The sequence below is a fragment of the Eriocheir sinensis genome, unplaced genomic scaffold (assembly GCF_024679095.1).
Source record: "Eriocheir sinensis breed Jianghai 21 unplaced genomic scaffold, ASM2467909v1 Scaffold1292, whole genome shotgun sequence".
Lineage (NCBI taxonomy): Eukaryota > Metazoa > Arthropoda > Malacostraca > Decapoda > Varunidae > Eriocheir > Eriocheir sinensis.
The window spans coordinates 27,482-38,788 of NW_026110620.1; the positions used below are offsets into that span (position 1 = coordinate 27,482).

At 38.1% G+C, this 11,307-nt stretch overlaps 1 long non-coding RNA gene across 1 annotated transcript; it reads right to left on the bottom strand.

Annotated features, from left to right (window-relative positions):
* Positions 1–5,772: 5,772 nt before the first annotated feature.
* Positions 5,773–8,812, bottom strand: LOC126989764 (uncharacterized). The gene is made up of 4 exons (XR_007743678.1): positions 8,698–8,812; positions 7,640–7,827; positions 6,089–6,532; positions 5,773–5,947 (listed from the first exon to the last, which is right to left on the bottom strand). It is a non-coding gene; the product is annotated as an uncharacterized LOC126989764 (long non-coding RNA).
* Positions 8,813–11,307: the final 2,495 nt, after the last annotated feature.

Below are 11,307 nucleotides of genomic sequence, written 5' to 3' on the forward strand. Positions count from 1 at the left end.
CATCACCCGACTTTTTTTTCGCATCACAATATGGGTATAGAACTCCACGTAGTACACATGTTCATTTTAATTTATATATATTAATAATGATAACACACTAGTGAATGTTAATTGTGCTGTGTGTGTGTGTGTGTGTGTGTGTGTGTGTGTGTGTGTGTGTGTGTGCACATAAGTGTATATACTATATGCCCATGGTCGTTTGCAGTTTCTGAAAAGACCGATCGATTCATTATCCATCACATAGATACCATTGGGCCACATTCATAAAAAAAACGTCTTTTACACACGCATTTACAGCATGTCACTGCAGGACACGATAATTAAAGTCGTTGGAGTACGGAGGCCCTCCGTCGAATTGACGTCACAAATTTTGCCGACGGTGCTGGTTTGCTGGGAAGGACGCGTCGGTCAAGTAAGAATTCGGACTTAGCCCGTTCACGTTTATACTTAAGATGCCAAGGACGCGTCGGTTAAGTAAGTGATTCAAAGCTTGTTTATCGAAACTCTCTTGCTCTAAGTAGAGGTGTATCTTAAGGATATACCTTAACGAACAGGAATTTGCAAAGCTAAGTATTTTTTTTTTATAATTATTTACTCTGCGCTGGCTTTACTTTGTATTGCAGCTGACCGGCCGGCATATTCCTGAACCCAAGGTGAATCCATACAAGCACCGCCCTCCGGTCTTATGGCTCCTCCCACGATCGTATTGCCAACACCTATGCCAAAATAAAGCCTCTAAACCTTCCTTCCGTTACATGCATCGCTAAGCAGTGTACGTTTATTTTATATAAAATACCTTCTGTCATTGGACAGTTTCTCCTAGGGAAGTGTCACGTAAAAACTATATTGCTATGCAGCTAATGTGATATGCCTTACGTGGGAACACTGTTGGGGTATGGCCAGTTGGTTATAATTCCAGCTCACATATTCGTGTTTATACAATTCAATACATGCAATTTTGTACCCTATTTAGGCATTAATAATACATGGGCGCATATTTTTTAGGTTTATAAATTTGCTACTCATTATTTTATGGATGCAGTGATGGATCGATATGACGTTTAAGGTATAATAATCCATTGTGGTGACTGGATTTATTGCCATGGCATTTTGTAAACAAAGTTCGCTGTCGTCCATCCACACCTCTCTCTTGACTTTTTTTTTATCACTGTAACATTCATTGTGTTCTTTTCTCCCTATTATTGACAACCTCCTTCTATTGTCAAGTATTATTTTAATTGTGCCGTGCTAAATAGTCTGCATTCTCTGCTTATCCCTAGACAATTAGTATTAGAATCATATCTACTTAGTTCACCTGCCTCATTACCCGTATTTCATTAATTGTGTTCTTTAATATAATTTACAACCTCCTTCTGTTGTCAAGTATTATTTTAATTGTGCCGTGCTAATTAAGTCTGCATTCTCTGCTTAACTCGAATAATACCTACTTAGTTCACCTGCCTCTCGTCCATGTCAACAAGTTTAACCTTCTGTTGTCAAGTATTATTGTAATTGTGCCGTGCTAAATAAGTCTGCATTCTCTTTTTAGCCCAAGACAATTAGTATTAGAATAATACCTACTTAGTTCACCAGCCTCTCTCGCTCATGTCAACAAATTTAACCTTCTATTGTCAATTATTATTTTATTCGTGCCATGCTAAATAGACAATTAGTATTAGAATAATACCTACATAGTTCACCTGCCTCTCTCGCTCATGTCAACAAATTTAACCTTAACATTCATGTAGTATCATTACGCGTATCTCAACCTTATGGTGCACCTCGGGTGATGTGTAAGTATAATTTTAGAAAACGCACAACCTGGCATTAAGTCGCTAACTCCACAAAATTGCATGTATAAACAATATCACAGCTGAGCATCATGATATAACTAAAATATAAGAGCATCAATCTATTGCATGTAATATATACTACAAATACGGAATCAAATATAATTGCAAATAATATAAACGCATTACTGCTCTAGAGAGTGGAGCGTTCAATGGCGACCTCCCAGTAATCTGGGGTAGAATCGCATTTCAGCATTATTTCTAAAATATACATACATATCAAGTGCTCAATTAACATGTTCATAATCAGTAAAATACGTGCCTTTACCCCACAATTTGCTTGCCATGGCATTTTGTAAACAAAGTTCGCTGTCGTCCATCCACACCTCTCTCTTGACTTTTTTTTTATCACTGTAACATTCATTGTGTTCTTTTCTCCCTATTATTGACAACCTCCTTCTATTGTCAAGTATTATTTTAATTGTGCCGTGCTAAATAGTCTGCATTCTCTGCTTATCCCTAGACAATTAGTATTAGAATCATATCTACTTAGTTCACCTGCCTCATTACCCGTATTTCATTAATTGTGTTCTTTAATATAATTTACAACCTCCTTCTGTTGTCAAGTATTATTTTAATTGTGCCGTGCTAATTAAGTCTGCATTCTCTGCTTAACTCGAATAATACCTACTTAGTTCACCTGTTCATAACCCTCCCTTCTGCCTGGTTTTTAGCTTGCTGTTCTAAGGATAATTACTTCTAGGGTAAATTTTATGCATTATCAGTACTTCTTAAGACTAATCAAAGATGGAAACTGCATAGAAGAAAGAAACATCTTAGAATAAGGTGTATCCTATAATAGTGAACTCCTTTTCTTGTTACTACTTCTGTTGAGTTTTCTAAAATAATACGTGATGTATAATTGAATATGTGAGTCATGACATATCTGAATTGTTAACTTTATTTTTTTCATTAAGCATGTTTTTTAATAATAGCATTGTATATCAAACAGTAAAATGAAGCAGTGTTCTAAATTGCATAAATAATTCAACTTTCATTACTAATGCAAATATTCGTTATCTTGTTTTGAGTATAAATTAGACAATTTATTAGGATAATTTGCTTACATCTTCAACTTATGTTGACATGGGTTGGATCATGACGATGTACTCTAAAGCAACAAATAAAACAAGCATCATAATTTCAGAATAGCTATACTTAATTAACAGTCCTAATTTACAGTGGTAATACCATTCAATTTGGTCACCAATGGTACAAAAAAATGGAAGCATATCAGTGTGAGCCTGGAATTAGTGTTTAAAAGGATTTTGGAGCGATGCAGAGTATGGGTTAGCGTACATTGTAGTGCAGTACCAAATGATACGTACTTTTTTTTTTACATCATGTGTGGTGGCCAAGGGCAAAACTAAAAGAAATTGATTGAAGCAGTCACCCATCTTAGGAACAAGCTGTATGAGTAAAAACTTCCAGGATTAAGGAAAAGTAGATTTAGGTAGGCAGAAATGGAAAAGTTTTACCAGGCAGGGTGTGAGCTCAGAAGCACAATTTTTGAGAACAATAGGAAGGACTCCTTCAGGTCCGCAAGTCTCCCGAAGATTAAATCCAGAGAGGGTATGAAAAACATAATTACAAAGAATCTTAATAGTCAGAGTTGGGTGGAGAAGGAGGAACAAGACCAGAATCAGCCAGAGTTGAGTTTTAGGCAAAGGTTTGAGCAAAGAGTTCAGCCTTAGAGATAGAAAGTGACTGATGTGGACCCATCGGGTTGAAATAGAGGACGGAAAGAAGAAGAGAAATTGGAGATTTTTTTGGCTAGATGCCAGAAATCACGAGGGGAGTTAGAAGGTAACAGGTTTTGATATTTTCTATTGATGAAGGAGTTTTTGGCTAATTAGAGATCAGGTTTGGCATGATTTCTGGCAGAAATATAAAGAGCATGAGATTCAGGAGAAGGATGACTTAGTGACCACTACCATGTGATTTGGCATTGGCCACATTGTTCCTAACATTTTCCGCTAGGTTTCGAGGACGTTTAGCCTTGGGCATATTGCAGTGTAGAGGGCGACGTCCTTTACCAAGAGGCGTGGCTCCTCTTGGCATACCCTCTGATCGCCTGGTAATTGAAGTAGGCTGAACGGGTATCTTCCCACGTCCAGCTCCCTTTTGCACACACACACCCACACCCACAGTGTGAAGAAAGCTGTTAAATTGATTTGAGGTTTTAACAGATCTTAGCCTCTGGACGAACATTTTAAGAGCTGAGACTGAATCCTCATTACCAAATTTTTTGGATGTTTTTAAAAGCTCTGCTACAGCAATATTGGTCTCATCATGAATGTTGTCAGCTAAAGATGAAGAGCCCCCATGATCACTGCTAGTTTGAGATGACACCGATGCTGTTTCCATACTGCAGCTAGGAGAAATTTCTTCAGCATCCCCTTTGACCTCAAAATTTAATTCACAGGCTTCCTCACTCTTTCCAAACTTCACTGCAGCTTCAATGTTGCTTTTACTAGCTTCATCACTTTTAATTTCTTTCAGTGTCTTGAAGAAATTTTCACTGGGGGCGTCCTTCTGCCCTAGAGCCAACACTGCCAACTGGTGACGGGTATTACTGTTCAGCATAGGCATTTGAGGAACTGTTAGATTTGCACTGTCTGCACATACAGCTTGGTGTTTGCAGACTGCACCAGTATTTCCTTTTGTGCACGTGCAAATACCAATATTTAGATCCACCTCATACATTTGTCCTGGATTAGTTTCACTTCCCACTCGGTACAACCCACTCCCCAAGGGTACAACACTTTCTAAAGGCAGTTTGGTGACATTCATTATCTTCGTATGCCTTCTGTTGAGTGTTATATCCACTATCCGTTGTTTCATAAAGGAGTTGAAGATTTCAGCCATAAACATTACAAGTTGTGCAGTGTTATATGCCTTACATCTGAAAAAAAAAAAAGAATTAGTTTGGATTTCAGGGGACGGAGGGGGTTAGAAGAGTAGTACCATGGGACATTATGTATGCAGATGATGTGGTTTTGGTTGGTGAGACTAAGCAAGAAATGGAGGAGAGGACAGAGGAGTGGCGAGTAGCATTGGAGAGTCGAGGACTCATCAAAAACAGCACCCCGTATAAAAACGGGCTAATAACGCTGAATAGAAGAAGAAGTATGGATTTCAGGGGCTCTTGAACATTATTTTTCATGGATTTTGCAGGATAAAAATTTAAGATTCTATTGGAGAGCCTGGTAAAAGGATGATGGGTTAAGTAATGCTGTTTACTTGAAGAGTTACTAAATAATTTTTCAGAGAACAGTAACAGAATAGCAAATTCAATTTAGTTTAATCCTTACCTATTAAGGACATTATCCTTTATGATGCACATTGTTGATTCGCAATAGTTATTAGTGTTGTGACCCCTCAACAATGCACCTGCTCTGTAGGCAATTGCCCACTCCTCTCTTCTTTGGTCCAAGGTGTTTAGATAGCTGAAATTTTGAATTAAAATTACTATTATGTGAATAATTACAGACACCTCACAAGATTAAGGGTAAAAAAGTCAACAATGTGTTCCATGTTTCAGGTAGAAAAAAAAATATACTAGTAGAAGGGCTATTGTCATGAGACTTTTCTTAGTTTAATTACTCTTTTGTTATTCAGGCTATGCATTATAGAGTGAGGTGTGAATGCAGAACACCCTATGTGGCTGGATGTGTGGCTGACCTTAATCAAAGGGAAGTCTTAGGGGCAGGTGTATTAGTGTCGATGGAAGGATTTACATTTAAAACATATATTCTATTATTACCTCTTGAAATTGGGATATTTCTGAAGAAGAGGATGGTGCTGAACTTTCTCCAGTTGATCTTCAAATCTGTCAATTGACTCGGCATGAAGAAGTAGTTTAACTGCACTCATCAATTCTTGTCTATCATTCTTATTGATTCCATGTTTTGAATCAAGAAGCCAGCGCCATACTTGTTGGAGAACATGAAAAATGCAGAGGTATTGTTTTGAATTAGGCCAAATGGCTGCCAATGCATTTCTTTCTGCATTGCAGTTGTCTGTCATGAAATTTTGTGGACCTCCTTGACCAAAAAATCCATCCTCCCCAATCGCCTCCTTTACCATACCAAATCCTGCAAAGGATAAAGTACAAAATTATATTAGCTGCTTTCCTTGACACTTGAATACCTAAAACATATTTCTAATACTTAAACACTTATACACATTTTAATTGAGAATTAAGAAACAAGCTAGTATAGGCCTACATTAAATACCTTTTGTTAGTGTTGCTTCATCTTGAGATGAGGTGAACAGGACAGCCAATGGTACAGCCCCAGCTGGTCCTGAACAGAGAAGTGGTATCACTGCTGTGTTGACCTGATCAACACAACTTGTTGCATCAACAAATACAACTTCTCCAGCTTCTTGCAACAGCTTGTGTGCCCTCATCATGAATGGGGTGACTAAAACAACTGCAAATTGATTCCCTTCATTGTGTATCTTTATAATGAGGTCCGGATTTTTTTCAGCGTATGTCTTGATGGCATCAAACATTGACGGCGTATTCAGTCCTCCATGTTCCTTTTTCTTCCATGTACTCCACATATACTCGACGGACTTCGGAGAAGGATTTATTGATTTCTTGGCTTGATTGTACAAGTCTTCGTCGAGTTCCATCTACAGCAAATGGTGCCTGTAGGCTTGTCCAGGTGCCATACCTGTATGCATAATACTATTGTTATGTTCAACTCAACATACACCGTTCATAGCAAAGGGACACACTGCATTACATAAAACAATACATCTTCAATATATCCTCTTAAAATTTACGTTAACAGCCAACAAAGACGTTGCAAGGGTAGGTAATATACTGCATATGTATATTATAATGAAATGGCAACATACTGATGCATGGACAGTCTAACAATAATTCTGAAAAGAGCAGTATATGTGACCTTAAATGGTTATATAAAATAATATTCAGTATTCAGTGGACTGTGTTCAGTCTTGAATATACTAACAATGGTAGTGTTGGACGCCATATTTCTTACATATATTATAATCATGGGAGGTACTGGTCACTTAACAGTAGTACTGTACTGGTCACTTAATATATCTCAAAATCAGAGCTTCTTAAGATTCAAGTTTATAGCATTAAACTTATGCCTGGAGCTTATTTTATATGGCTTAAGATTATAGCTCATATTACCCATATAATTATACTTTTTGCTTAGAGCAGTATATGTGACCTTAAATAGTAATATAAAATAATATTCAGTATTCAGTGGACTGTGTTTAGCCTTGAATATACTAACAACTGGTAGTGTTGGACGCCATATTTCTTACATATATTATAATCATGGGAGGTACTGGTCACCTAACAGTACTGTACTGGTCACTTAATATTTCTTAAAATCAGAGCTTCTTAAGATTCAAGCTTATAGCATAACACTTATGCCTAGAGCTTATATTATATGGCTTAAGATTATAGCTCATATTACCCATATAATTATACTTTTTGCTTGGGTAGAGGGGAGAAGATGCAATAACTGCACCATTCTGTAAAAGATTCCTGAAAAGATAGACTTCATTAAAATTATGTGTATATTGTACCTGACACTTACTTATGTAAATTATAACAAAATCAATTGCATACTTTCACAGCATGTAAAATTTCTTCATGCAATTTCTTCTTATTTGTAAAATTAAAACAGTTGATATATGTTCACCTCATTACAGCAACATTAACATGCATCAGGAACAACAAATAATTTCAAATTTCATTGCTTATGCATAAAAAAATCAATATGCATTTTATCATTTACCTTGTCTGAAATAGTTTTCAAACATCTCTCTGGTGCATGGAGAAACTCTCAGCTGATTTAATACATCAGCTGTATCTAAGGGGTGGTTATGCTGTCCAGTAATCTTCATGAAGCATGGAAAACTTCTTATATCTTCAGGAGATCTTGCATGAACCAACCGGATGGTAGCATCCATGAACACCTTGCAACTGTGAAGTGAAAAAAGACAACAAGCATTAGTAATTTGCAAGAAGAACACAATAATATGAGATACATGCCAGAGTACTTAAGGAGGGTGAAGATATTATTTCTGAGGCACTTAGGTTAATTTTTTATAGATCACTGAGATTTGCAGAGATACCTTAGGACTGGAAGTTAGCTAATGTTACACCAATTAAAAAAAAAAGGTTGAAAGGACCATGCTAGCAATAATAGGTCTGTTTGTTTGACCTGTGTAGTACCTATGTAAGGTATATATTAGAGAAGATTATTATTAAGAATAGCATTTGATATAATTTGAATAAGTATATATTGATTTGAGTAATTTAGCATGGATTTATATAAGGTAGATCTTGTCTTACTAATTTACTTCTGTTCATAGAGTATATTACCAAACAGTTAGAGGGTAATAGCATAGATGTTACTCATTTAGATTTTAGCAAAGCTCTTGATAAAGTACAACATAAGAGATTAGTGCACAAACTGAGATTACATGGGATAGGAGGTGGATTCGTTAAGTGGATATGTGAGAGGATGAGCGATAGGAACCAGGGAGTAGTATTAAATGTGAAATGTCTAAATGGATAGATAAGTTATGTGAAGGACTGAGTCCTGTTCACGGGCTTTTCATATTGCATTAGCGAGCTGTACTGTACATTTTTGTAGTGTTAATGCATGTATTACATTAGTGTAATGACGAAGTCACTCTGTGACTGACACAGGACAACCTTGTTGGGCCTTGATGACCCTTTGCTGTTCCCTAATATATTTTATGTTACTAATCTCGAGGGAGTTAACTAGAACACTAGAAAACATAACAAAGCATAGCGTAGGACTTACTGATTAAATTAGTAACTTACCCTGTGTAGGTCTTCTTGATGCCCGCGTGGGTCTCTTTGCCATGGTGACACATCAGTTGTTGGCGAAATAATTTCATTTTTCCTACAGAGAACATCTTGAATGAATTGAAGCACATTTATTCTTTAGGAAAAATGCATTTTTCCAGCGTTCAAAGTCCTCTTCACTTTTAACATTTGTCCTAAATGTTACACAGTCCTTTTGTTTCACAAAATCGTGGCTCTCAAAGCCATCCACACGGTAGGTATCATCCACCACACGGTCTTCGCTGATCACAATTACTTTTCCTTCTTCATCCACCACATGGGACTTCGATGTAAAGTTGTCTGGCCCAACTGCTGGCTCAACATTTGTCCTAAATGTTACACAGTCCTTTTGTTTCACAAAATCGTGGATCTCAAAGCCATCCACACGGTAGGTATCATCCACCACACGGTCTTCGCTGATCACAATTACTTCTCCTTCTTCATCCACCACATGGGACTTCGATGTAAAGTTGTCTGGCCCAACTGCTGGCTCCATGTCTGAAAAGTCTGGCGCCAGTTATTGGGCTACTAAAACCTGATGTTGTTATAAATTACAATATCCTTTGAAGGGCATATATCTTGAACCAAGGGTGTAAAGTGAACGTACATAAATTAACATGATACAAAATTTGCATATGCATGCTTTCCTTTATTTTAAATACAGTATTAGCGTATTTCAGCTAAAAGGTAATCTCGTTTATGTGAGACGGAATTACAGTCAAACTGGCCAAAGCTAACAGTGTTCTCATGTGATGCTCTTGCATTCGGGCATATAAATATAGTGTTTTTACATATTAAATGACACTTGCACATCGTATGACAGAGACATAGTTGTATAGAAATACATATGCATGCATGTATGCATTATAAATGGGCATAAGCACATACTGGCATAGGTTTTTTTTTGGTCAAGGTGTTGGCAATACGATCGTGGGAGGAGCCATGCGACCGGAGGGCGGGGCTTGTATGGATTCACCTTGGGTTCAGGAATATGCGACCGGCCGCCCTGATGACCAACTCTTCCCTAGCTCGCCTCATGAGAAGGGCGTCTCCGTGGCCGAGTGGTTAAGACGGGGTATACCCGCCTCGTTGATCGCTGGTTAATCCCCGACGGGAGCAGGATCTCGTGTGTTTCGTTACACAGCTTTCTTATGCATGCCATGACGTCACGCTGCCTTCCAATTGGGGTGGGGATCCGTTAGGATAATATACTATAAGGATAGCTCACTGAAACGTCACCGATGACGTCATGACTGCGGTATGCCACCTGGTTCACTCTCACGGGGTATGAAATGTACTAGAAAACCCTTATTTGTGCTTATTCATGGTCAGATTTTTGCGCTTTTTCGATTGTTAAGGAAGACTGCGGGAGGAGCGAGCAAGGGGGCGGGGAGCAAGGCCCCATCAGCGCCCCGCGGGGCCAGCGGTCAGGCGCCAGGCCAACTCGCCCAAACGAAGTATTTGTAACAGTTTAACTATAGCAGTACCCAATGATGATATACTATAAGGATAGCTCACTGAAACGTCATCGATGACGTCATGATTGCGGTATGTCACTCTCACCCTGTTGTCACGGTATAAAATGTACTAGAAACCAACCCCTTATTTATTCATATTCATGGTCAGATTTTGCGTTTTTTTTATTTTATTGCTAATGATATGCAATTAAATTAGGCAGCTGTTGAGTTGGCAAACAGTACATAACAGAATCATTTGATAAATATGTTAGAAAAAGGTACCGAGAAACACTGCTGTCCACCACACAGCGACGCTGACGTTCTCTCAAAAATCCACCAACACCCACCCACTACAACTTTACAGGGGTAACCAATCCTGTCATCAATATCGTTATAGATAATATAGAAGTTGCTATAGTCTTTGTGTATTCTTACGTATACATTGATCCCTTTATACATTATTTATTAACCATTTGATACTTGATACTTCACTTAATATATATGTATGTTAGCTATTTTGATGACAGGATTAGTTACCCCTGCAAAATTGCAGAAAACGTAAGCACCGATACATGGCAGACAGCAACATTTCCCAGCAACCCCCACATAACATATTCCTCAAATATCTCCACCACTGGCCACCTCAACAGCTGCCCAATTCAACCACACATCCCCAGCAACCAAAAAAAAAAAAAAAATACAAAAAAAAAATCTGGCCATGAATGAATGACAAGATCAATAAGTAATGGCCCCCCAATACACTTTATATGAACCAGATTGCATACGCGCTGCACTGTTGGTAAAATAAATGTTTAGTGAGGTATCCTTATATTATATAATCCTTGGCAGTACCCGTGGCAATTCTGTGGTCCACCTTCTTCCTCTCACTCCTCCTTTTCTTTCTTTTCGTCTTGTCCTCCTTCCTTCCTTCCTTCATTCATTCCATTACTACAGAAGCCCTTGCTGCCATACACCTACTCTCATCAGCACAGCCACTTTTCAACCCTCCCACACTACTTACGACCCTCATATACCTTATGTTCAACACCCAACATGACCCCTCTACCATACCAAACCCCTGCCGTAACTACCATAGCCCCTTGTAACCATCTGCCGTAGTACTGACTAC